The 26,786-nt window shown below is 46.3% G+C and overlaps 1 protein-coding gene and 1 pseudogene across 6 annotated transcripts in view; both read right to left on the bottom strand.

Annotated features, from left to right (window-relative positions):
* Positions 1–26,786, bottom strand: part of LOC146808610 (NACHT, LRR and PYD domains-containing protein 3-like) — a 567,098-nt gene that overhangs the window by 442,262 nt on the left and 98,050 nt on the right. For 2 of the 6 annotated variants that reach the window (XM_085623643.1, XM_085623639.1), the window contains exon 1: positions 1,398–1,598. The exons of 1 other annotated variant lie outside the window; for it this stretch is intronic. The gene's annotated coding sequence lies outside the window, so the exon portion shown is untranslated. Of the gene's footprint in view, positions 1–1,397; positions 1,599–26,786 lie in introns of those variants that run through there. 3 more of the 6 variants (XM_085623644.1, XM_085623642.1, XM_085623641.1) reach the window with 2 other exon arrangements.
* On the bottom strand, positions 12,959–25,797 carry LOC146808611 (uncharacterized; annotated as a pseudogene).

The following is a 26,786-nucleotide window of genomic DNA, read 5'->3' as shown; positions in this document are numbered from 1 at the left end:
TGGCAGTAGTGGAGGGTGAGAAGGGCACAGAGAGGCCCTGGCAGTAGTGGGAGATGAGGAGGGCACAGAGAGGCCCTGGCAGTAGTGGGAGATGAGGAGGGCACAGAGAGGCCCTGGCAGTGGTGGGTGAGGAGGGCACAGAAAGACCCTGACAGTGGTGGAGGGGCACAGAGAGGCCCAGAGGCCCTGGCAGGGGAGGGTGTGGAGGGCACAGAGAGGCCCTGGCAGTGGTGGGTGAGGAGGGCACAGAGAGACCCTCACAGTGGTGGAGGGTGAGAAGGCCATAGAGAGAGCCTGGCAGGGGAGGGTGAGGAGGGCACAGAGAGGCCCTGGCAGTAGCGGAGGGTAAGGAGGGCATAGAGAGGGTGAAGAGGGCACAGAGAGGCCCTGATAGCACTGGAGGGTGAGGAGGGCACAGAGAGTCCCTGACAGTGGTGGAGGGTGAGGAGGGCACTGACAGGCCCTGGAAGTAGCGGAGGGTAAGGAGGGCACGGAGAGGGTGAGGAGGGCACTGACAGGCCCTGGCAGCACTGGAGGGTGAGGAGGACACATAGAGGCCCTGGAAGTAGTGGAGGGTGAGGAGGGCACAGAGAGGCCCTGGCAGCACTGGAGGGCGAGGAGGACACATAGAGGCCCTGACAGTGGTAGAGGGTGAGGAGGGCACAGAGAGGCCCTGGCAGTAGTGGAGGATGAGGCGGGCACAGAGAGGCCCTGGCAGTAGAGGAGGGTGAGGTGGGCACTGACAGGCCCTGGCAGTAGTGGAGGGTGAGAAGGGCACAGAGAGGCCCTGGCAGTAGTGGGAGATGAGGAGGGCCCAGAGAGGCCCTGGCAGTGGTGGGTGAGGAGGGCACAGAGAGACCCTGACAGTGGTGGAGGGGCACAGAGAGGCCCTGGCAGTGGTGGGTGAGGAGGGCACAGAGAGACCCTCACAGTGGTGGAGGGTGAAAAGGGCATAGAGAGAGCCTGGCAGGGGAGGGTGAGGAGGGCACAGAGAGGCCCTGGCAGTAGCAGAGGGTAAGGAGGGCATAGAGAGGGTGAAGAGGGCACAGAGAGGCCCTGATAGCACTGGAGGGTGAGGAGGGCACAGAGAGTCCCTGACAGTGGTGGAGGGTGAGGAGGGCACTGACAGGCCCTGGCAGCACTGGAGGGTGAGGAGGGCACAGAGAGTCCCTGACAGTGGTGGAGGGTGAGGAGGGCACTGACAGGCCCTGGCAGCACTGGAGGGTGAGGAGGACACATAGAGGCCCTGACAGTGGTAGAGGGTGAGGAGGGCACAGAGAGGGTGAGGAGGGCACTGACAGGCCCTGGCAGCACTGGAGGGTGAGGAGGGCACAGAGAGGCCCTGGCAGTAGTGGAGGGTGAGGGGGTGCATTCCAAATTAAAGAAGTCAGTCTTACCGTCCCCAGGGCCGGAGGGTGATGCTGAGGGAATGAGTTCTCTTCCTGGTGCTCCCCGTGCTTCAGCCTTATCTTCGAGGCGCTATATGACACTAGTGCTTTCAGTTTCACCAGTTACCTCGAGAGCCCTCCCGCCCCAGCATCTACCTGTCCCTCCTCTCCCCACGGCTGGACTCTGTACCTGGCTCTCACCTGTCGCCCGGAGGCCACGCCCTCCAGGCCTCACCTGAGGGAGAGGCTCACTCCCCTCCCCCTTCCTGTCTCAGCCTTGGATGCTTCCACTGGAGAGGACACTGGGGGGCCACCATCGTGTGGGTGTATCATGGTCTCGTCCTTTTTACTTACGGACTTAGTTTTTAAAAAAATTATTTCCACGTTTTTAAAGCGCCAACGTGGTCCGAGGGCATAAGAGCGCTATACAAAAGAATCACGTACGTCACCGTTTATAATACAACTGAACTTTTTCCAAACATATCGATGTGTGGGCGTCACCCCGTTAACCCCCTCAAAATGAGGCTTTCTCACGGAAAACGGATAAATGAGACAGAAAATAAACTCCACAGCTGCAGGTGACAGAGGGGCTGGGGTGGGACAGCTGCAGGTGACAGAGGGGCTGGGGTGGGACAGCTGCAGGTGACAGAGGGGCTGGGCTGGGACAGCTGCAGTGTCCTCCCCAGGCCTGTCACAGATCTCAGATGACAACATGTGACTTGTGTTAGACACCCCTCTCCTCCTCCCTGACAGGCCTGAGGCTGCTGCAGCAGCTGCCCCAGAGGCTGAGACATCTGCAGCAAGTGTCAGGAGACACACCTACCTCCTGTCTGGTCTCAGGCTCTGCCTCAGACTGGCATGTGCCAAGAGTGTGTGAAAGAGCCAGCTGGGCCCTGGGCAGTAAACAGGGGAGGGGTCTATCAGAGCCCCTTTAAGACAATTGAGGGCAGACCAGTGTTCCTGCCAGAATGTGCCTCAAAATCCATCATTTTACTTCTTACGAAGCGCTTCCTGGAGAGACCTCCCAAGCCCCCTGTAAGAAATTGGGTTACTGGTTGAGGGGCTGAAACCCCACTCAAGGAGCAGCCACAATTCTTGTCAGGTGAACGTCCAGCAAACCACAAAAAACCTCTGCTTCACCCTCTGGTAACTTGACAAAAAAGCAGTCAGGCTTAAACTGGAGGCAATGAGTAAAGTATCCATGCAGCACAGAAAGAGCAATAAAGTGAAAACAAGCACAAGCAAAACCCAGCACCAATTTATAAAAGTAGAATACATTTTATTACATTATTTGACACCAAAACAACAAATCCAATCAGTTGAACTGGGGATATGACTTAAGGTAAAGATAGCGCCTAAAAGCACAAATGTCCACTTGCGGCTATTCGGTCGTGTGAGACCGCGTGAAAGTCACAAGTCAGGCCGAGCACGATGGAGCACGGGCTGGATACAGGGACCGGCTTAGACCCGCTGCCAGAGCTGCCTTCACAAGTCTAGCACGGTGAGTTCCGTTTGCGGTGGAGAGAGGCCGCAAGGGTCAAGTAGAGCATCAGATGTCGTTGTAGTGTGAAACGCAGGCCGAGGGTCGTGGATGGCCTTCCCTGTACCATGAAGATGCTGTTGAGCGTTGTGGACAGCCATTGCTGGAGATTGACTTTGGCTCTCACCGCGGGCTGTTGATGCTGGAGGTCCATGTAATGCGAAGAGCTGGTGAAGTAGTTTATCTAGTTGTCCTCCATGCCACCCCTTTCTATGGTGTCTATTCCTGTCCATGATGTCAGCTCCAGGGTTACAGAATATGATGGTTTGAACATCAGGGACTGTTGCTGGAGTCCCTGGAAGCGGTGGAGAAGAACGGTCAATAAACCTAGTGCTCTTACACTTACCTACCGGCATTAATATATTACCCCTGGGATATTTTTACCAGCCGTCCAAAGAATTGCACATTAAATCACAAAGGAGAGTCCCTCGCGAAAATAACCAGCTTGTGTATAATGTCCTTGTGTTTAATCGTGTTGACACCCTGCCTAACTTAGATGAAGTAGACTGGCTGATAGCAACAGATATAGGTGCCTCTAAGGGATGAAAGCCCACAACTTACATTGGATACACAAGCCCACACCCCTAATTTGGCACCACCCCATCTCCTTTCAAAGCTGAACTGGGGTGGCGGAGTGGGCTAAAGAAAGATGATGGATTAAACCCAGATCAGTTGACTGGGGGTGAGTGCTTGAAATGCTCAACACTTCGACCATCGTCCCCTTTGGTTTTGCTTTGTTCGCCATAAGTTGGCAGGGTATGTTCAGACGTGAGTCCCTTGCTCACTTTGCCACTGGATTCAAGCAAGCCTGGCTGAAGACCGCTGAAAACGGCTGAAATGCCAGAAACCAGTCCTAGGAAGCGTGTTTCCGGTCCAGGGAAGACATGGCTTGGCAGTTCGGGCTGGACTGTTCCCATGAAGCACGGGGTCAGACTGATTTGCATATGGCCATGTCTGAACTGGGGTGGCAGAGTGGGCTAAAGAACGGTGATGGACCAAACCCAGGTCTGTTGACTGGGTGTGAGTGTTTGATTGGTTCTGATGCTCCGTCCATCACCACCCCCTTTTGTACCGCTTTGATCGCCATAAGTTGGCAGGGTATGCTCAGACGTGAGTCCCTTGCTCACTTTGCCACTGGATTCAAGCAAGCCTGGCTGAAGACGGCTGAAATGCCAGAAACCGGTCCTAGGAAGCTTGTTTCCGGTCCAGGGAAGGCATGGCTTGGCAGTTCGGGCTGGACTGTTCCCATGAGGCACGGGGTCAGACTGATTTGCATATGGCCATGTCTGAACTGGGGTGGCAGAGTGGGCTAAAGAATGGTGATGGACCAAACCCAGATCTGTTGACTGGGTGTGAGTGTTTGATTGGTTCTGATGCTCTGTCCATCACCACCCCCTTTTGTACCGCTTTGAGCGCCATAAGTTGGCAGGGTATGCTCAGACGTGAGTCCCTTGCTCACTTTGCCACTGGATTCAAGCAAGCCTGGCTGAAGACGACTGAAATGCCAGAAACCGGTCCTAGGAAGCTTGTTTCCGGTCCAGGGAAGGCATGGCTTGGCTGTTCGGGCTGGACTGTTCCCATGAGGCACGGGGTCAGACTGATTTGCATATGGCCATGTCTGAACTGGGGTGGCAGAGTGGGCTAAAGAATGGTGATGGACCAAACCCAGATCTGTTGACTGGGTGTGAGTGTTTGATTGGTTCTGATGCTCCGTCCATCACCACCCCCTTTTGTATTTCCAAAAGGCCCACATCATTAGGACCAGTAGCCCAAATGGCATCAGGCAGAAGCGACAATTCTGTCAGAAGTTTATCCTTTGACAAATACATTGGAGAAATCACTTTCCTACCCAGTGTAAGTTGTACTCCCGAAGGAGAACAATATAATGTCGCAGACAATCTTTTCAACAAATCCAATCCTAACAAGTTTTCACCACAACCTGTCGTCAGAATAAGGGGTGCTTCCAATTCACAAGGTCCAACGGAAAGGGACATAGGGCTAGAAATCGGGTTCCTAACCGGGGCGCCAGAAAAACCTACTGAAACATTCATCTCGCCAGACAAAGGTGCGCCAGGGAGCTTTGAGTGCATAATAGAACTCTTTGTAGCACCAGTATCCAACAGAAAAGGCTCTGACACGCCTGATGTAGTCACCTTAACATAAGGTCCACTTTGATCTACTGGAACTGAAACAACTCCCTCTCTTTGTCTATGGCTGTCCTAGCAATCATTACCTTCCATGTCCTCATCTTCTGCATAATAATCATCATCTCGCAACTCAACACCGAGTGCCAAGATCAACCAGTGGCCTTCATCTCCAGAAGACTCCTCCCTCGGGAACGGCGATGGAGCACCATTGAGAGAGAAGCCTTCGCGGTGGTCTGGGCTCTGAAGAAGTTGAGGCCATATCTCTTTGGAACTCACTTCCTCTTTCAGACCGACCACCGCCCCCTTCGCTGGCTCATGCAGATGAGAGGCGAAAACCCCAAGTTGCTGAGGTGGTCCATTTCCCTACAGGGGATGGACTTTCGGGTGGAACATCGGCCCGGAGTTGACCACGCCAATGCTGACGGTCTCTCCCGGTTTTTCCGCCTTAGCGATGAGAACTCCCTAGAGGTTGGGTAGCTCTCCCCTCTTTCGGCTGGGGGGGACGCGTGTTAGACCTGTCAGCCCTAGGGTGGTCTCCCCCTGTATTTTTCATCGTGCCTCATTTTTTCCACCCTCATTTTTGTGTTGGACTTAGGTCTCCGGGCGCCTTTTCATTGCCAATCAGTGTTAAGGTGCAGGTGCTCCCTTCCCCTAAGATGGCTGCCACAGGCCCCTGCTACTGCGGAGTGGCCTTTCTAGTAGCACCCTAGCTGCCAGGAGCTGGCTGGGACCCCACAACAATGTTGCGACACCAGCCCGCCTTTTTTGTCCTATACCTAGAGTGGGGAAGCTCCTGGAATGTGCTGGAACCTTCTAGAAGAAGGGTGGGGTTTTACTTTTGCCGCCTTAGGAGGTGGTCACCTGACCTAGGGCTACTTAACAGAGGGAGGGAACTTTTTCTAGTTAGTTGGGGTAAAGCAGACCTGGGGAACCCACGCAGGAGTTTTAGGCGGTAGGGCCTAGACAGAGACTTATGCCTCTGAAGGTGACAGGGTTTAGGCACTGCCCTTTAAGTGAGTGAGGGATCCTGTACTACCCACTGATCTGGCCCAGCGATAGGGAGACCCCGGAATGACCTGCCAAGCCTGACTAGGAGGGAACTAGTCACCAACTCACCCCCCCCCCCAAGGAACAGAACTTTTAAGGGCGCGAGAACCAACTGCGCCACCAAGACTGCAAAAACCTACTTCTGAAACTCTGCTGAAGCTGACCGCCGGAATTTAAGGCTGAAGCTGAGGGCGGAAACTGACTACTGAAACTTATTACTAAAGACTCCCTGCTGGACTGCTGGGGGATCAACCAGGTACTAGCGCTGTGACCCCTGCGCTCCCCGACCTTGCCTGGGATCCCCCTAGTCCGTCCTGTACCAGGCGCTGGTCGCCGAAGTCACCCCTTAATTTCTGCCCCCCCCCCGGGTGTGGGGATTCAAGGCGCACTCACCGCTACGGCCCAGGGCCGGGAAACTGCCCCCTGTCATCACCGGGGCCCGCGGAGAAGCCCGGGGCCCCGCCGCTGCCGTCGCAGCCGAAGAATCGCTCCCCCAGCGCCGGGAAGGCCTCGTTGGGCCTAGGCGTCTTGCCGCGGCCGCGTAGGCCTGAAGCCAGCACCCGCATCACCTGACGGGGGCGGACTGCCAAACGCCGCCCCCGCCGTATCCCCATTGGTGGACGGAGCCGCGCCCCCGCAGTCCGCACTGCCATTGGCGGCTGCGGGCGTGACCCCGGAAGCAAGGCAGGAATCCCCCGAAGTGCCCGTGACGCCAGCGGAGCTCCCCGGTCACGTCTGACCCGACCGGGAGCCCCTCGCCTTTTCCCCCTGCGCCACCTACCTTCAGGAGAAGCTGCAAGGGAGGCCCTCGGCCCGGACATCGCCGGGCGGCCTGGACGTCAGCTGCGGCGCGAGGAGGAGGGATCCCGCCGGAGAACCAGTCGCCAGGGCCGAGTGAAGGCCGGAGCACAAGGTAACCCCTGGGGGAGGCGGGCGGAAGGCCGTAAGGAGGCCCACAGTTCGCCCCTCCCCTGGGGAGATTCCTCACGAGGCCCAGGGAGCCCCGACCCTTCCCCGGACCCGGGATCTGGGTTGCCAGCACCTCTCACCCTCGGAAGGGCTCCCTGAAAAGACTGTGGGCCCCATTGTGGAACTGGCCTATCACGCGCTATTGGGACACGGAGTGCCACGTCCTACTAGGGAGCCAGATGGGGGGATGCTGGGGATCTCCACCTTGTTGACAACACCCCGTGGGAAGTGCAGGGAGACTGCAAACAGCGCTATGTGGCCAAGTCGTGTTGGGAAGCGCTGTTAACTTGCTGTGGTCCTAGAGCCTGAGTTAAAGGGCTATTAATTTGCTTTTAAGCGCTATCAAATTGCTGAGGGCAGCGCTATGTTCTTAGAGCCTGGTTCACCGTGCTATCAAATTGCTACTTGCAGTGCCATGTTCCTGCAGCCTGATTTCAAGTGCTATTAATTGTTGTGCGCAGCACTATCTCCCTAGAACCTGATGTTTTATGGTAGCCAGGTGTGGTTAGGTTAAAGTTTAATGAGTTGCCTTTGAACTGAAATGCCTCTGCATGTATAATGATACTGCCAGTGAGAATCTAATGAATTGCATTTGAACTAGATAAACTTGATTGATTTTTAAGTGAACCTACTGTGTGGTGTCAATTATTGTATGCGCTTTCTGCTTTAGGGGATGTGTGTGCTGTATGGTTGCTTCACACGTAAGCCTTCGGGTGCCCAACCGCTCGAGTCACGCTACGCCTTTAGGGCCCGGTGACCCCAGGTCCTACAATGAACATCACTTCGTACATATTATCAATTAAAGGAGTGGTAAATAAATGAATAGACAAGTGGAAGGTAATAGCAATATATAGTTACATTGGGGAACAGCCATTACAACGCGGGTTTTACCACACGTTGCTATTACATCGCATGTGTTACAACGCATGCGATGTTACAACGCGTGGTAAAACCATGCATACCATTACATCGCATGCGCTTTTACAACGCATGCGATGTAATGTGGCGGCGGAGGCTATCCAAGTCGTTGTGAGGAAACTCGGGCTGTTTCCTCACAACGATGTGAAGCAAGCAGGAAGGAGGAAGCAGGATCCAACGCGATGCTGGAGAGGAGAGAGGTAAGGGGGTTTGAGCTTGGGGTGGGGGTTAATTTTTGGGGTTTAGGGTAGTGTAAAAGTAGTGTTCTGTGTGTTTTTTTAAAGTTTTTGTGTGTTTTTATGTAGTGTAATGTAGTGTATTAGGGTTTAGGGTAGTGTTGTAGTGATTTAGGGTAGTATTGTAGAGTTTGTGTAGTGTAGTGATTTAGTGCTTTAGGGTTTAGGGTACAGTAGTAGTATTTGCGTAGTGTAGTGTTTTAGGGTTTAGGGTAGTGTACTGTTTGTGTAGTGTAGTGTTTTAGGGTTTAGGGTAGTGTTGTAGTGATTTAGGGTAGTATTGTAGAGTTTGTGTAGTGTAGTGATTTAGGGTTTAGGGTAGTGTAGAAGTGTTTGTGCAGTGTAGTATTTTAGGGGTAAAGGATAGTGCAGTTTTTTAGGGTTTAGGGTAGAGTAGCAGTGTTTTTGTAGCATTTTACGGTTTAGGGTAGTGTTTGTGTAGTGTAGTATTTTAGGGTTTAGGGTAGTGTAGTGCTTTAGGGTTTAGGGTAGTGTAGTAGTGTTAGTGTAGTGTTTTAGGGTTTAGGGTAGTGTAGTAGTGTTTTAGGGTTTAGGGTAATGTTGTAGAGTTTGTGTAGTGTAGTGGTATTGGGCAGTGTAGTAGAGTTTAAGTAGTGAAGAGTGTTAGGGATTAGGTTAGTGCTGTAGTGTGCGTGTGTTGTGTTGTGTTGTGTTTTAGGGTAGTGTTGGGGGGTCGTGTAGTGTAGTGTAATGTAATTGTAGGGAGAGGACTGGGGGGCGGGGGAGGGTTGTGTAGGGGTAGGGTAGTCACTTACCTTGCAAACTAACCACGAATATAGCTTTACCACGCATATTCGTGGTAATAGTTTGCGATGTAATGGCATGCGATGTCATTGACATCGCGTAGTAATAGCCGCATTGTAATGGCACGCGCGGTATTACTGTGCGGTGTAATGACACGCGTGGTATTACTATGCGATGTAATGACATACATCCGTTACATTAGTATAAAAAAGAAAAACCTATTGGAGAATAAATAAGTCGAAAGGCGGAAAGAGTCTGGTTCATATTAAACAGCAATGATACAAATAAATAAATAAAAAAATCTATAATAAAACAAAAGGAAAGTGTAATGTTGTCTCAGAATGGTATCATGTACATAGTATTAAGATGAAATTTGAAACAGTTCTAGTACAAAATAAAGGAAGTCAAGGAGGCTTAGCAACTTCTTGGAATGAAATCTGGGGAGTGAAGGATTTTTTCGCACTTTTATCTAAGAAATGTGTGACAGGAGCCCATAGGTGTTATCGTTTTGTGGCAAGGGAAATTGGATAGACAAGAGTCGTGTCTAATCTATGATTGTGGCAGATAGCATACCACCAGGCGAGATTTGATAGTTTGGAGGTGGCTTTCCAATTATTTGTTATCTGCTGAAAAGCCACGGCTAATAATAAATCAATAATTTGGAATTATGAATGATTACTCTGCCAGTCAGGAGACAAGCTACCTAAGAAAATATTAATAAAGGATAAAGGAATTTTGGCTTTGAAGATGGTGATAATTTGAGACCAAACCTGTTGCCAAAACTTAAAAGCATTTGGGCATACAAATAACATATGTTTCAGGTCGGCAAAATTGTGAGAGAATGACCAACATGAATTAGGAGTATTGGCATGTATCCTATGCAAATGTGCGGGAGTAAAGTGTAATCTGTTATAAATTAAAACAATTGTTTGGGTGGTGCTTGCTGCTCTAGAGGATTGTCTTATTTTTAACCATTCATGTTTCCAAAAAGAGACGGACCAATTAACTCCCAGGTCAGTTTCCCACAGGAGTTCTATTTGAGACTTATCCCTGTTTGTGAGTAGCTGTGTTAAACGAGAATAGATGGTGGAGGCCTTCGGATGTAATTGGAGAAAACTGTTCCAGAGGTTGTGAGAGATGGAAGGTAAAGAGGGTGTATGTGAAAGTTGAGCAGAAGCATCTGAAATCGTAGTTTGCATGGTTAAAAATTTGTGTTTGAAAGAAGTCGGTAGATGGTACAACTTCTGTGCTTGCGTAAAATGGAGGGATATGCCCTGGTCATATAACTGGTGTACCCATATTAGACCCCTGATTCTCCAAGTTTTCCAATAGATTGGTTTGTTTTTGATTAATACCTGCGTGTTGTGCCAAATTGTGGAGTCAAGACTGCTTTTAACTAATGTGTGTGTTGCGCCGCGTCACGGATTGAATTGGTGACACGAGAGCGCGATTGTGATCTTGTACTGTATTGTCTGTGAGGCTTTTTAACGGGGCTGGGAGAATTTTGGGACGAATTGTATTGGATCTGGAAGTGTTTTAGCTAAAAACAATTGCATTAGACTTTTAAAACAATTTTGTACTGACCCGCTTTTAAAACTGGAATTGTTTTCGGTAAAAACTGCAACAGACTTTTAAATTAATTTTGCACTTACCCGCACTTTAAAACTGACCCATCCACGTGCTTGCGAGGGATTGAGCTCTAGTTACGTCCGGTTGAGAAGCATTCTTCCTCACTTCCGGGTGCCACTCTAGCGCCGCCATTTTTGCTGACGCTCTAGTGGTTCTTACTGGCACAGCTGACCCTCTATTTAGGAGGGGCCATACAAGCGCGCAGCGCGCGCACGCAGCGGGCGCGCCGATGGCGCGCCAGAGGCGCGCCAGAGGCAAGCCCGTCTGCGCCCGTCCGCGCCTCGGCCGCACTCAGCATCAGCCATGATGCTAGAACCGAGGTAAGTCTAATGAAATACTCTAGGGAGCAACTATTAGCCATAGGGAACAAGGTCAGTGGGGGGAAGAAAGTTACTGTGACGCCACAGCCTAGCCTGGTCCTTGAGTGTGGCTTGATTAACTGCCGCTCCTTAGCAAAACACCATCAGGAAGTTTTTAATATGGTGGAAGATCTGCACTTGGATGTGTTATTCCTCACGGAGACGTGGTGTAGTGATGACTCCTCGGTGGAACTAGGGTTTGCTTGCCCGGAAGGCTATAAGATCTTCCACAAGCCAAGAGCTACTGGACGGGGGGGAGGGGTTGGGGTGATGTTTAAAGATACGTGGGGCTTTGCCCCTTTTAAGGTTGATGAGGTGGCGGGCATTGAGTTACTAGGATTCTCCCTTCAAGAACAAAGAGGGAGGCTCCTTACAGGGATGGTTAGTTACAGACCCCCAAGTTCTAACACACAGTACCAAACGCTTCTAGATGTCATTGCGGCTCAGTCGCTGACTCATTCAAGAATGCTGCTTCTGGGGGACTTCAATTTGTGGGAGAATGGTACCTTAGACGGCCACCTAAGAGATCTCAGGGAAACCTGTGAGAGTCTTAGCCTGCATCAGCTGGTCCAGCAACCTACCCATCAAGGAGGGCATATTTTGGATCTCCTGTTTGCTGATCTCAATGAAACTGAGGTGGTCAACATTCTACCTCAGACCTGGACTGACCACTCGTTGATCCAGTTTCGGATCTGTATACCTGACGGAAAAACAATTAGAACACCTCCTGTCACATATCGTATGGGAAGAGATTGGGCAAAACTCATGAGGAGCAGGGCTGAGCCACTTTTTTACAATCTATCGCCTTTTGATCCTCTTGAGTCAGTGGCTGAGAATTACCGTCTGTACCAGAAGTTCATTGGATCGATAGGTGGGCACGAATGACATGCCTTTGTTGAGTAAAGTTTTTTCAATGGGTTTCAAATGAACGCTGGAAATGTTCATGACTAGTTCCTCCTCGGATTCCGTCGACCTCCATTTGTTGTCGTTTTTTTTGGAGCCTTTTCCCCTCCTGGTTCGTTGGTGGCAACTCCTGTTAAGCCCTCCGGGGGATGATTGGAGGTTCGGCCCAAATCTAAAAAAGGTGTTTGTTTGTCACCCCCGCTAGTGGAAGGTATACTCTCAGTCGTGGTTGTAACAAGAGGAGTGCGAGAGGGAAGTGTGTCTTGTTCGGTCGCAATACTCTCTTCAGAAGTCGAGGCTTCAGGTTTTCGGAAGGTACGTCTTTGGGCGTACACCTCTGCCCAGGTATACACCTCATCGAGCTTGTAATCGATGGTGTCCCTTCGAAATTTCCGCAATTTGCGGTCGTGCACTTCTTTTGCGTGTTCGTCCAATTTGTCATTCATATCTTTTAACGTTTGTTGTAATTCCTCAGTAGACAATCTTTGTGATAAATCCTCTTTTAGATCCTTAATCTCTGTCTCTAACTCTCTTAAGATGACCGATAATTCCTCGACTATCAATAGGATAAGGTCTAAGGAACATTTATTTAAAATGGCAAACCATTTGTTCATGAATGGTTTATTGAATTTAAATAGCATGGGTCTTAATGCTATGCGTAACCCTCGAGGGATCCGCTTGGCCTTGTGATACTGGATAAGTGTGGTTTCATGGAGTCTCTGGTTGATTTCCCGCCTCAGTGTGTAATGAAGTTGCTTCAATAATTGGCTGGTAGACCCGGATGGAGCCTGAAATGCCCGTGTCTCATCTATGAGTGAATATATGTTTGCTGCTTCTTCAGCAGAATAACCTTTAGTTTCTGCTTGATTGGTAGTTAAATGGGAGATATCATCAAAATCCATGTTGGGTGCTAGTTGTCAAGGGTGAGGCTGATGGGTAAATGACTATAGTAAAGAGTTTTGACAAACTGCACACCTACTGTTTAACTAATTCTGAAAAATTCTTACGGTGATCTTAAAGTAATCAAGGGTGCTGCCTTTAAATGCCTGTGCAACCCCTACACAGGCCCTGAAAAGTAACAAAAGTCATTCAAACAGAAGTTTGAAAAAGGCGCACTGTCCACCTGCCCTATAAGGTGCAATGTATTAAATTAATAAGTATGTAACGTACATCAATTGTTAGAAATAGATAAATTCTGAACATATATATTCTGAAGTGTGAAAAACAACCTATTCAGGTTGAATCATAAACATCGTCCTAAACATGAAGTAAACAAATAACGTATTCCAAAAAAATTCTTTGTTGCCCAATGAACTTGAAACTGAAATTGCGTTATTCAAATTCATTCGAAAACTCAGATTACGGTGGTTTTTCCACCACATCACGCAAGAGCAATCTATGACTTCCGCAGAGGATATTGCATCAAAAAAATTCAGGCCAAAAAGCACTTTTATGGCACCCACCACTCATAAGGCCATTGACCTGTTTGAAACACTTGTGAAAAAAGACCTTTCACGTTCCCATCAAGGAACAACCAACAAGAGCAATCTAACCAAAAAAGAGCAGGCTACACTCACCAACTTAGCCTCCAACCGAAACCTAACTTTTCAACCGGCTGATAAGGGAGGTTCCCTAGTAGTCATGGACACTACTTTCTACGAGGCCAAAGTAGATCAGCATGTTTCAGATACCGATACATATTTGGTTTTAGACACAGATCCCACTGACACTTTTCAGAAAACTTTATCCTCAATTTTGTCAAAAGCCAAAGACCTCAATTGGATCAATGATAACACTTTCAAATTCTTGAGTACCAATTACCCAAAAAGACCACATATATATATGCTTCCAAAGATGCATAAAAACCCGGTGAACCCCCCTTTTCGCCCCATTGTGGCGGGCTGTGGGTCACTGCATGAACCACTGGGTAAATTCATTGACCATTTCCTGCAACCGTTGGTTCAGAAATGGGTGACATACGTACAGGACACCACGGATTGCCTTAATAAACTACAGAGTGTCACGCTACCCAACATAGATGAGGTGCTTCTAGCCACCATAGACGTTACGGCCCTCTACACCTCAATCCCCCATGGAGAAGGGATTGAGGCGGTTGAATGGATGCTGCTCCAACACGATTATGCTGAATCCATGAACATCTTTTTGCTTGAATTACTTCAATTCAGCTTATACCACAGCTATTTTTCTTGGAAGCAACAGTTTTATTTGCAAAAGACTGGCACGTCAATGGGTTTTACTGGGGCACCTACGTATGCCAATATTTTTATGGCTAGATTCGAGGATGAACACATTCTGCACAACAGTTCATGGACAGATCATTTACTATTGTATCTCCGATACATTGATGACATTTTGGTTTTATGGAGGGGTACGAAAGAATCTCTGGAGAGTGTGATTTTGAGTTTGAACAACTGCCACCCCCACATAAAATTTACATACTCTATTGATTCCACCACCATTAATTATTTAGACATTCTAATTGAAAAACAAGGTTCCACATTGACAACCAGGATCTTTAAGAAACCGACTGACAGGAATAATGCACTTCACTTTCAGAGCTTTCACTCATACTCTCTGAAAAACCATTTACCTTTATCACAGTTCATCCGGGTGCGCAGAATCAGCTCGGATGACGACCAAGGGAAAATTGACACTGAAATCATGTACCAGCAATACTTGGATAGAGGTTATCCTGCACCAGTTCTGGAAACGGCGAAACTTAAGGCATACAGCATGGAAAGAACACAACTACTTCGAAAAACTGAGAAATCTGTCTCTAAACGTGAAGTTTGTGTCCTCAAATACTCCACAACAGCAATGGCGATCAAACGGAGTATCCTCAAGCGATGGGAAATCATAGAGCAAGAAAATTATTTTGTAAACGTTTTCCACGCTAAACCCATTTTAGCCTTTTCTAGGTCTAGAAACATCAGAGAGATTCTGGCTAAAAAAATTCCCAATCAGTTTACTCTGAAAAACGCAGGGATGCGTAAATGCTATAATTGTGGACACTGTGGGAATGTCATGGTGGGTGATACATTCACACATCCACACACGGGCAAATCCATCAAGCTTAAACATTCCTCTGACTGTAACACTGCCATGGTGATATACGCCATCAAATGCCCCTGTGGCTTTGTTTATGTGGGGAGGACAACCCGTAAAGTAAAAATACGGGTGACTGAACACAAAAGTGCTATTCGCACTTCCAATCTGAAATCGTGTTTAGCATCACACTGGAACACACACCAGCACACTATACCCCAACTCCGATTCACTGTTCTTGAGCAGATATCTGATTCCACACATGCTGATCCCAACAGGCACTTGGCTCAAAGAGAAACATTCTGGATACGTTTTTTACAGACCATGAGCCCAGGGGGTTTGAATGACAAAATTGAACTTATTCATTTCCTGTGATAAAATGTGGTTGCATTTCATTAACATCTTGATGAAATTTTACAGCTGAGTTATTAATAATGAGTGAACTTTGCATTGCTTTATGTATGTTTAACATGATTTTATACATGCATTTTGTACACGAACTTAATTGTATTTGGTTAACAGGCATCCCTGCCATTTACGAGATATTAATTGTTAATGTTGTATCTCCATGTCTTTTCTGTTCTTTACTGGGTTCTTGGTTAGACTGCACCCGTTTCAATATGGTGCTTTCGATAGTCCACTTTCTCTGTCTATGGATTCTTTACTTGTCACGTGATCCGCGACGGCTTAACTACTCACACACTTGCATGACTTGTACACATCGAGTCATCGCCGTTCGAAGTCAGAACCCCTTCGAGGTCGAACAACACGCTACAAATGCAGGTAACTTTACTGGCGGCAGAACGTAACTGCTTTTGACAATCTTGAGCGCTGAGACATTGTCACGCATTATGCTTACGGCATTATCTCTTCACTTTTCTCGTAGACGTTGTTAATGTGATCTTCACCATATTGCTAATGGATTAGGCAAAGTAAGTGGCACTTCACGCTTGACCTTTTTCCACCACTGGTTTATTCCCTTCAGAATCACGAGAGTGTTTATTTATATTTGTTACATTCAGATCCTTGCGAGTTGCGATACGGACATCTTGCTTGTGTTAATTCGTACTCGAACGTTGGGAGGTGAGTCCTCCGTTTGCAGACCTTGTCTGATCACGTTGGCTATAAGGCATTTGTCTCACTCAAGCACACATTATTAAAATCCATCTTTAAGCGAGTTTTATTATTTTGACGGGCACTTTTCACATCAAGTTTTCTCACTTGCTTTCACATTCCAAATTCACTGGTGTTTCTTATTTTCGTCTGGTTTTTCATCTTCGTTGGGTTTTCTAAACACCCCACTCATTAATTAATTCTTCCTGTTTCCTATTTCCGCATTGCAAGCTGAAATATTGGCTGGATAACAATGGATGTTAAGGGCAGCACAATGTTAAAAAATGTCACACACTGACATATATATATGTTTGATTGTACATTTGTATAGTTTTCATTTGAATTGACATATATACGTACATATATATTTTTTCAGTATTCCCCTGAAGAAGGTGTTTCACACCGAAATGCATTGGGACACCTTGACGTTCTTCTGAAAATACTAAGAAAATAAAGAAGAATCACAGAATTTATGATGATTCACAGATATATGTTTGGATTTGCAGTCATTTTTTGATACGTAGACTGTAGCATATTGAAACATTGGGCAACAAAGAAGTGTTTTGGAATACGTTATTTGTTTACTTCATGTTTAGGACGATGTTTATGATTCAACCTGAATAGGTTGTTTTTCACACTTCAGAATATATATGTTCAGAATTTATCTATTTCTAACAATTGATGTACGTTACATACTTATTAATTTAATACATTGCACCTTATAGGGCAGGTGGACAGTGCGCCTTTTTCAAACTTCTGTTTGAATGACTTTTGACACTGAAGAGCTGAGCATCACGCGCAGATCCTGTCGACAGGCAGAAAGGAAATGGCGCAGGCATTATGATGAGCATGATAAAGTGGCTCTAAAAAAAGTACAAGCTCGGTATAAAGAGTTGATGGCTAAGGCTAAGGCAGACTTTTTCATCAACTCTATCCTGTCAGCACCAAATAGTACTAGAGCCCTTTTTAAGATCATTAGGGACCTCTCTAATCCCACTAGTGTGGGAAATAAAGTGGTTGCATCACAGGCGCTATGCGATAAAATCGCCTCTCATTTTGAGGAGAAAATCGCAAAAATTGTAGGAGGACTAAATATGTGCGACCCCTTTCCTCCAAAAGATAATGGACATACGTCCCCGGAAGAACCAGGGAGAGTAACCTCACTGGAGTATTTTATACCACTCACTAATGAGCTGTTTAACAACTGTATACAGAATGTGAGGTCAGGGTCGCCACTAGACCCCCTACCCAATAAGATCTGGAAAGAGCATGCTTCAGCTCTGCTCCCTCGGTTGTGGCAGATATGCTGCCAATCTCTGGAGGAAGGGGTGGTACCTGAAACATGGAAGCTGGCAGTAGTTAGCCCATTACTAAAGAAGCCCTCTCTGGATCCAGGAGACCCTGTTAGTTTTAGATCTATTTCTCTGCTGCCTTTCCCTATTAAAATTATTGAAAAGGTAGTGAGTAGGTCTCTCTCTGGGTATCTGGAGGAGTTCCATCTCCTGGATAAGAGCCAGTTTGGCTTTAGACCAGGTCACGGAACGGAGACAGCTCTAGTCACGGTGTTGGATAACCTTCGGATGCGGGCGGACAGAGGCCGTTCGTCAGTATTGGTCCTCTTAGACATGTCAGCCGCATTCGACACGGTTAACCACCGAATTCTGCTGAATAGGCTGGAGCATCTGGAAGTGAAGGGACGTGCCTTGAGATGGATACAATCACATCTCACAGGGAGACAACAGGTGGTCTCCCTCCCTCCTTTTACCTCCAGTAGGACCCTGGTGGAACATGGGGTCCCCCAGGGATCGGCCATCAGCCCCATCTTGTTCAACATTTATCTGCAGCCTTTAATTCCGGTTATGAAAGCGTATGGGATTGATCTCATTAACTACGAGGATGACACCCAACTAGTGTTTTCACTGGAGGGAAAAGGCGCTTTGACCATGGATGACTTCCAGAATTGTATGTGTCAGACATCGGATTGGCTCAGGGCTAACTCACTGCAATTCAATGGAGGCAAGACCGAGGTGATTTATTGCCCCCCGGCAGGAGTAAGAGATTTGCCCTTTGACTTTAGAATGGCCCCAGAAGTGGAACCCATTGTCCCAGCGACAAAGGTGCGGAACCTGGGGGTCATGTTTGACAATGACCTCCAAATGGCTTCTCAAGCTAAAAAAACAGTGGGGGGGTGTTTTGCTCTTATGAAAGCCCTACGGCAGATTCTACCTCTCCTGCCTGTGGAGAAAAGACCTTTGGTGGTCCGTAGTACCATTCTGAGTAGGCTGGACTACTGCAATTCTCTGTATCTAGGCGCTCCGCTTTACATCTACCAGAGTTTGCAGAGGGTCCAGTCTATGGCAGCCAAGCTGGCGCTGAATAGGAAACGTGGTTCTTCAACCACGCAGGCGCTTCAAGAGCTTCACTGGCTTCCCATGAGGGAAAAGGTTAAGTTTAAATCCCTGTGTATTGCCTATAGAGCGGCACATGGTCTTGGCCCTATCTCTCTACAAGAGAAAATATTCTGGTACAAACCTCAAAGGACTCTCCGCTCATCGAATGCCTTCTTGCTAAATACTGGTAGGATTAAGAAAGCCAGGATGGGAGGTAGGGCCTTTAGTACAGTGGCCCCGCAACACTGGAATGAACTTCCCCTGAATATTAGACAGGCCAACTCCTTGATGGATTTCAGGCGAAGTTTGAAGACTTGGCTCTTTCCTAGGGAGGGACATATGGTCTCCTAATTCTCTATCTCCAGATTGACACAGGCTTTTCATTTCCTCTCTTCTTTTCCGTTTTTGATGCTACACACTCTGTTGGTCTAGAAGTTTTTTTCACCACAGTCCGAGCGCCAAGATACCCGTTGGGTGATAGCTACGCGATATAAGTACAAAATACAAATACAAATACAAATACAAGAAAAGTACTAAGATCATGTGTGATTTGAGGAAGGGTAGCTTGCAATAATTTACTAGAGTGTTTGATTATTGATCTGAGATCTTTTTGAGGTTTACGAGTGATATAAAGATATTCTTGAAATGAAAAAGATTCTATAAATGAAGCTTCAAGGTTGACCCATAATGGTCTGTTGGATGTGTAATCAGATAGCCAATACGATAGCTGTTTTAATTGAAAAGCTTTCTGATAATTGGAAAAGTGACGAAAATTAACCCCTCCTTCCGATTTTGGTCTTGTTAGTTTTTGCAATGCCATCCTTGGTTTCTTATTGTTCCATAAGAATGTTGTCAGTATAGAATTAATCTTGTGAAAGTGTTTGGTTGGGATAAGTAATGGTATATTAGAAATAATATAGAGAACTATGGGGGTGAGAATCATCTTGATGGTGTCTAGATGACCCCACCAAGAGAGGTGAAGTGGATGCCACCTTGCAGTAATTTTAATGTATCTATACATTTGTTCAAGTTGAATGAAATAGATGTGGGTATGAAATAAAGGCCGAGGTATTTTATATGTATGGAGTTCCATGGGAAATTGGAGATCTGAAAATCTTTTTTAAAAGTGTATTTAGTTAGGGGCATGATCTCACACTTGTCGGTATTTAATTTATAACCTGATACTAAACCATAGGCTTCAACCTCTTGTAGAAAAGCAGGGAGTGAGGACTTTGGATTAGAGAGGAAAGCTAATATATCGTCAGCATAGGCTGCTAATTTTATGTGTTGGGAACCGGACGTAAAACCTGTGATGGATTGATTTTGTCGCAAACGAGAAAGAAAAGGTTCTAACGCTAAATTAAAAAGAAAAGGAGATGAAGGGCAACCTTGGCGTACACCTCTGTGAAGAGTGAAATAAGGAGATATAAGACCGTTAGTAGAGATAGCTGCTTTGGGCTTTAAATATAATAAGGCAATCAGGGATATAATTTTTGGGCCAAAGCCGAAACATTTGAGAGCATGGAAAATAAATGGCCATGAGACTCTATCAAAGGATTTCTCTGCGTCAAGGGCAATTGCAGATAGTGAATCTGAGTGGTGAGACATCTTAGATAAAATACTGAAGAACAATCTTGTGTTTTCTGTGATGCTACGATCTTTAAAAAAGCCCGATTGTCCCATGCCTAGCAGTAAAGGGAGAAGCGGTTCTAATCGTATGGCTAGCGCTTTTGAAAAAATCTTATAGTCTACATTGACTAACTAAATGGGTCTATGATTTTTACAATATCTAGAGTCCTTGCCGTCTTTAGGTATTAAACATATAAATGCGTCTAGAAAGGAACCTGATGCGTTACAAGAGGAGGTGAAAGAGGAGATGAGAGAGTGTAAGTGCGGGATAAGCAATTGGGTGAAGTTCGAGAAAAATTCCACAGTAAAGCCATCAGGACCTGGGGCTTTATCTTTTTTAAGAGTCCTAAGTGCAGCAGTTAATTCATCTTGTGTAATGTCAGATTCTAAAGTGTCATTACTAGGAAAAGAATCATCATATTTCTGGATAGAGGAAAAGTATTGAGAAATAGCTGTATCTGAAGGTATAATTTCTGGAGTATAGATGGATTCGTAGAAATGAACAAATTCCTGAAGAATTTCGGAGTCTTTATACTTTGGTGTTTGATTGTCATCTATAATAGAATCGATGTGAAGCATATTTTGCTTAATCTTAAGATAATTGGTTAATTATTTGCCCGATTTATTTTGTCCACCATAGTATTTCGCGCTCGTCTTCAATAAAAATAAAGAGGCATTCTCAGCCGAGGACTTATTGAAAGCTATCTTTGCATTTATGAGATCTTCCAAAGAAGAAGTGTAGAATATGTGTTCTAGTATTTTGATTTTAGTGAGAAGGGTGTTGTGTATTATTCTAAAAGATTTACGTTTAGTGGATGAGTACCTCGTGATGAAATCTTGAGCGGTAGCTTTGAAGACATCCCAGATTGTACCAAATGGAAGCTCTCCAGTTAGATTATTTTGAAAAAATTCATGGAAAAAAGTGGTAAAAGAGGCAATAAAGTTGGAATCAAGAAGTAAAGAGTTGTTGAAACGCCATATTTTTGGGGATGTGGATTGTTGTAGAATATCTTGTTGAACCGTAACGGGAGCATGGCCAGAAATGAGGATGGGCCCTATATCAGCTGAGAGCAAATATTGGGAAATATTATGTGTGATGAAAATATTATCAATTCTGGATTGTGTCTGATGTGGTGGAGAAAAAAAGGAGTATTCTCTTAAAGTTGGGTTGCAAAGTCTCCAGGCATCAATCAAGTTTCTCTGTTCAATAGTTTGCAAGAAAGCTTTATGGGATTTGTTTGGGATGAAGGAGACCTTAGAATTGCGATCGAGGAAGGGATCCATTACTTGGTTGCAGTCACCTGCAAAAGTGAGATTTTCTGTGGGATGTTGTAGGAGGAATGTGGAGATGTGAGTCCAGAAAGAGATATCCCCAGTGGTAGGTGCATATATGTTAAGTAAGGATATAAGGGTTTTTCCTATCAAGAGATTGGTGAACACCCACCTACCTTCGTTTTCTGAGTCTTGTGAGAGGAGTTTGACATTGAGTGCTTTATGACATAGAGTTATAACTCTATTTCTTTTACCATCACCTGGTGAGAAAAAGATTTCACCTACCCAATTCCTCTTTAGTTTTGGCGATTCGCTTTCAGTAAGATGTGTCTCCTGTAACATAGCTATATTGACATCCATTTTAGCTAAATGGGAAAGAATTCGCTGTAATTTAATAGGGGAATTTAAGCCTCTGAGATTCCAAGTGACGATTTTTAGGAACATATGTAGATTGGATAAAGTAAATATTAATTTGAACCATTCATTGCAAAGAAATGTTTCCATATAGAAATATAGTAAAATACAAAGATAAACATTATGAAAAAAAAACATTTGACGAGTGTATGAACATCATATAGGAAAAATATTAGATGCAAAAATAAGAACTACAAAAGACTATAGAATGCATGTTATAATAAGTACTACTCAGAGATAATATCAATCAGTAAAACCTTTTGAACAATTTTTACACTAAATACGAAAATATGAAATGTAGAAACCACTTGGAAAAGATAAGAATTAAATAGTTTTTGAATTGAAGAAAAACAGAAGATGAGAGAATGATGAGGAAATAAAGATTGAACTGAGATAGAGTAAAGAAGGGGAGAATAATGTTGAGGTAGAACCAAATAAGGGAAAGAGGAGAATGGAGCAAAGAAGAGAGATAAGGAAAGATAAAAGAGTAAAAAATAAGACAATGAAAAAAGAAGAACAACAAAACATACCAAAGACTCAAACATGGGTGGAGGGTGTTGAGGCAACAGGACGAGAGGATTCACCGACTGAACAACTCCGGGGGCGACATAGAGGAAGGGAGTACTCCAAACAATACTAAAACATTGGAGGATAGGGGTCGGAGGGAGATAGATAATGCCTAAAAGGAGAGATACAGGAAAAAGGGAAAAAATTTTTAACTGTCACGAACACTAAAAGGACAAAAATAAATACATGACGGTAAATATAACCTAATGAAATGAAGAACAAAGAGAGGTAAAGATTTATGGGAGACGACACCTGAAATGAGAAAAACAGGGAAAAAGGAGAAAATCAGTTCAATTTCATGGATAAGGAAGAGATAAAGTGAATATATGACAACAATTTAACATGAAAAAGTGATAAAGTTCTCAGGAAGACTATGGTCCTGCAAGATCCATGGATTCTTCTCTGCAGTTTTCAAGAAAACGTTGGAGTAAAGCTGGGTCTTCATATGTGGTGGTTTTATTTTTGTAAGTTACTTTGAAGAGGCAAGGATGCATTAAGCCGAATTTGACATTTAACTCTCGTAGTGCTGGTCGCATTGCAAGGAAGCACTTTCTTCTATCTGCGGTGGATTTGGCATAGTCCTGTGAGAAAAATAGTTGTGTACCTTGCCAGGAGATGCGACGTTTGATTTTGACTGCCTGCAAAACTTTCAATAGGTCAGTATACTCTAAGAAATAGAGTATGACCACTCTCGGTTTACGTTGAGATGAAGGAATAGAGGGAGGAAGGCCCAATCTATGAGCTCTCTGTATGTTCAAAAGAGGAGAAGCTGGAATATCAAGCAATTGTGGGATAAAGGACTGAAAGAAGGCAATAGGATTAGATCCTTCCAAACCTTCGGAGAGGCCATAAATACGTAGGTTGTTATGTCTGCTGCGATTTTCGTGATTTTCAACCTGTTTTTGAAGTTGTAATATTTCAGTTTTCATAGGAGAGATTTGTTGAGTAAAAACCTGCAACAATTCGATTTGATATTCCACAGAAGTAAGTTTGCTTTGCAGTGAGAACCAATTATCCTCCAAGCTTTGTAGACGAGTATTTGTTTCCATCATATACGGCTTTAGAGCACGTATTTCATCTAGAAGCAGTTCCATTGAAGGAGGCGGAGGAGAGATAGTGGGTGGAGGAGGCTCCGTTTAAACTCTTTTAATGGAGGATAGAGACAATGACGTCTTTGGTTTAGAGGTAGTCTTAGCATTGACTTGAGAGGAAGAAGGTTCGGAGATAAGAACATGGTATGGTAGACGAAGCTTCAGTGAGATGAGGTGCACATACTTGCACAGGTTCCTCTATGTCGTCTTGTAGAACAGAAAAGGGGTTGGAAGTAGGCAACATGATGGATTTTGTGTGAGATGTAGTTAAATTGGATGAAATGTTGCTTCAACCTCCTCTAGTTCTCCCACCCGACATGGGAGAAATAAGTAGACAGGAATTTTTAGAGCAAAACGTTGACAGCTCTCAGCAGTTGAGGAATGATGTTTCAAAATGACCACAGCAAAAGTAGTAATATTATTGAAGAATTAGCTGACTAATTGTAGAGTTTCTTCCAGCAATTGAAAAATAGTTAAAGCAGACCACAATGTGGAAGAAGTGACGCAAAGATGAATTCAATATAAAGTACTTTGGTAAATAGAAGGAGAAGCCCCCTCTCAAAATGTAAACAAGCATTAAAAATGCAACAGGTCTCGTCTTTGTCCAAGTTAGAGCTTTTATTTTTAGCAAATGGTGTTTCATTTTAGAAGTGTTTTTATTATTGTGTTAGCATTTTTCAATGTACATAATATGCATATTTATGCATGTATTTAGAGGTTTCATTATTTAGATATGCAGATGTATTGTATGTGTGTATGAGACCTAAAAAGTAGCACTGGCCAGAAAACGTGACAAGCAGGACACAATGAAAGGAAGCAGTAATTGGTCCAAGCTACAGAAATACATGAAGAGAAAGTGAAGCTGGCATGCACTGACCAAACGAGCAAGCAAATGAGTGACGATGAAGTCAACCAAAGGTAAGCAATAGGTAGGCTCTAAGCCCTTTTTAAGTTAACAAAATGTCTCACAAGCAACAGAAGCAGGTGCTGTCTGTGGCAACAACTGCTGCTACACACATACAGTGCTTGGGCTCAGGCACACCCACTTCTTTCCTGAGTGAAGGTCGCTGTACCTCTTGAGCAAAGTGACGTCACGAGTCACCTGTAATAGGTAATTACAAGCGACTAGGTGGGTCATTTTCTTATTATAGGCACATTCTGACGTCAGAATGCACCTATAATAAGAAAAGAAAATACACTGAAGGGAGATTAAGTGCTCCCACATATTAAAAAACAAATACTTACATGGCATCCTGGTGAGCACTTTCTTGGGGCCCCGGTGTCCCTTCCTGGGGGGCCGGAGCTTCGTGTCCCCGTAGACAATCAGGTTCTTGAGGCGCTGTACACGCTCAGGATCCGGAGGAGGTTTCTTGCCTTTGCGCGTCTTGACAGGCCCTGTTGCTCTGGCCCTGGGTACCCCACCCCGGCGCTGAATACTTTCGCATTCAGCCAAGTTGTTGAAGGCACGTACCTCAGGAAAGGGCAATGGCACCTTTGGGGAGTAAAGCACTAAGAGGGGATCAAAACGATCTGAACTTACATCCAGTTGCGGCCCTGGGGGACTGTCCCCTCTCTCTCCAGGAGCGGCATTACCGAGGGTCCCAGTAGGGCCAGCACCGGGTGTTCGATCGCCCCCCCCCATGGAAATGTTCGGTAGGGTCCATAGGACGACTTACTTTATGCCCTACACCGGGTGCCCGGCTACCCTGCCCGGGCATAGGATCAGAGGATGCCCCTGAACGCCCACTCTTGGGGGCCCAGCTCCCATCCCTGGGGACTGTGGCTCCCTCTCTAAAGAGGGAATCAGTGGGGGCCCCAGCATAGCCGCCTGTCTTGGAGAGGTGTTCATCTGTAGTCTCTGCACGGCCTCCAAAAGGGGCCCTCCATCCTTCCCTGAAGAGTGGGTCGTTGGGGGCCCCAGCATGGCCTGCCCCCGGGACACTACCACAGACCCGGGATAAGGGCTTATTATGCGCCCAAGTCCGACCGACCTTCCTGAATGACTCGACTGGGTGCCGGGCTGCGGGCCGGCTATCCCCCGGGCCTCTGTCCCCTGGCCTGGGATAGGGATCACTCGAGTCCCTGGGGAGGCATTCCTTTGGTCCCTCATCTCCCCCGATGGGGATGGGGTCACTCAATTCCCTACCTCGGGTGCTGCCTTTCCTGGGACTCCTGCCTCTGTTTCCTTTCTTCAAGAAAGGGTCACTTGAGTCCCTAACTCCTGCGCGGCCTTCCTGCGGGCTCCTACCCGCCTCCTTAGATACGGGGCCACTGGAGTCCCGGACCCTGGCCCGAGTGTGACCCTCAGCTGGGCCCTGGCTCCATGCAACCTAGCGACACGCTCTCTCCTCCATACACTGAGCGCAGCAGCAGCTGCAGGGACCGGGATGCCAGCGTAAAAAGAAACCGAAAACAAACCAGGCTGAGGGGAGGAGAGACAAGCAGGGGGTGTGACTACTCGGGATCCCAGGGCGCCGTGCTCTGAGATCGTGCAGCCAAGAACAGTGCGAAAATCTCCTACGTCCTCATCTCCCAGTGACGGCTCTATAAATACTTCCTTTCACCCACGCAGTGCGTGGGGAGCTTCACCAGAACATACAGGTTAGAAACCCATAGAATTGCAGTGCATAGAGTTTATGTCTCAGTGACTCTGCAAAGCGATAAGAGAGCAGCATTGCACATTTATTTCACAGTTAACAGCAAAGTGAGCAGGCTGTGGCTCTGGGCTTAAAACGGGAAACAATTCTCCGAGATCCGATAAAATGGGAGTCATGATGCAGCATAAAAAGTCAGAGGAATCCCGAGTGAGAGTCAACTAACACATTTATTATCGTAACCTGTGCATCTATCTCTCACATCCAGTGGCGACCACCACATACAAAGGCAAGCGTGGTCCCGAAAGTGAAAGAGGACCGCGCTGCAGACGATTTCTTGTCTTTATGGGGCCATGTGTTTGAAACACATGGCCCCATAAAGAGAAGAAACCTTTTGCGACGCACTGAAGGCAGACGAGCCAGTACAAGTCGGACGGCTCAAAAAGCCAAAAGTAAACGTCACAAACACCTCTTTTCCAATGGCTGGCCACCGTTTAGCATAAACGGTGACGCCAGCCAATGGGAAAGAGGGGCGGGTCTTGAAGCCCCTTACAGAACTTACTCAAAAACGTTAAATCTCGCCGAGCGAGCTGCGCATGTGCGCAGCCACGCCAGCCGAGACCTAAAAACAAGGCAGAGCCATGAAAAATGACATTCATGTGGAAAGAGAATGCAGCAATAAACGCTGAAAATATCCACAAGATGGCAGTAGTGCACTTCCGAAATACATCTCCATGAAAAATAGGATT

This window comes from Triturus cristatus, chromosome 8 (genome assembly GCF_964204655.1).
Source record: "Triturus cristatus chromosome 8, aTriCri1.1, whole genome shotgun sequence".
Lineage (NCBI taxonomy): Eukaryota > Metazoa > Chordata > Amphibia > Caudata > Salamandridae > Triturus > Triturus cristatus.
Note: the sequence above shows the minus strand (reverse complement) of the source record. Positions and strands in the feature narration are given on the sequence as shown.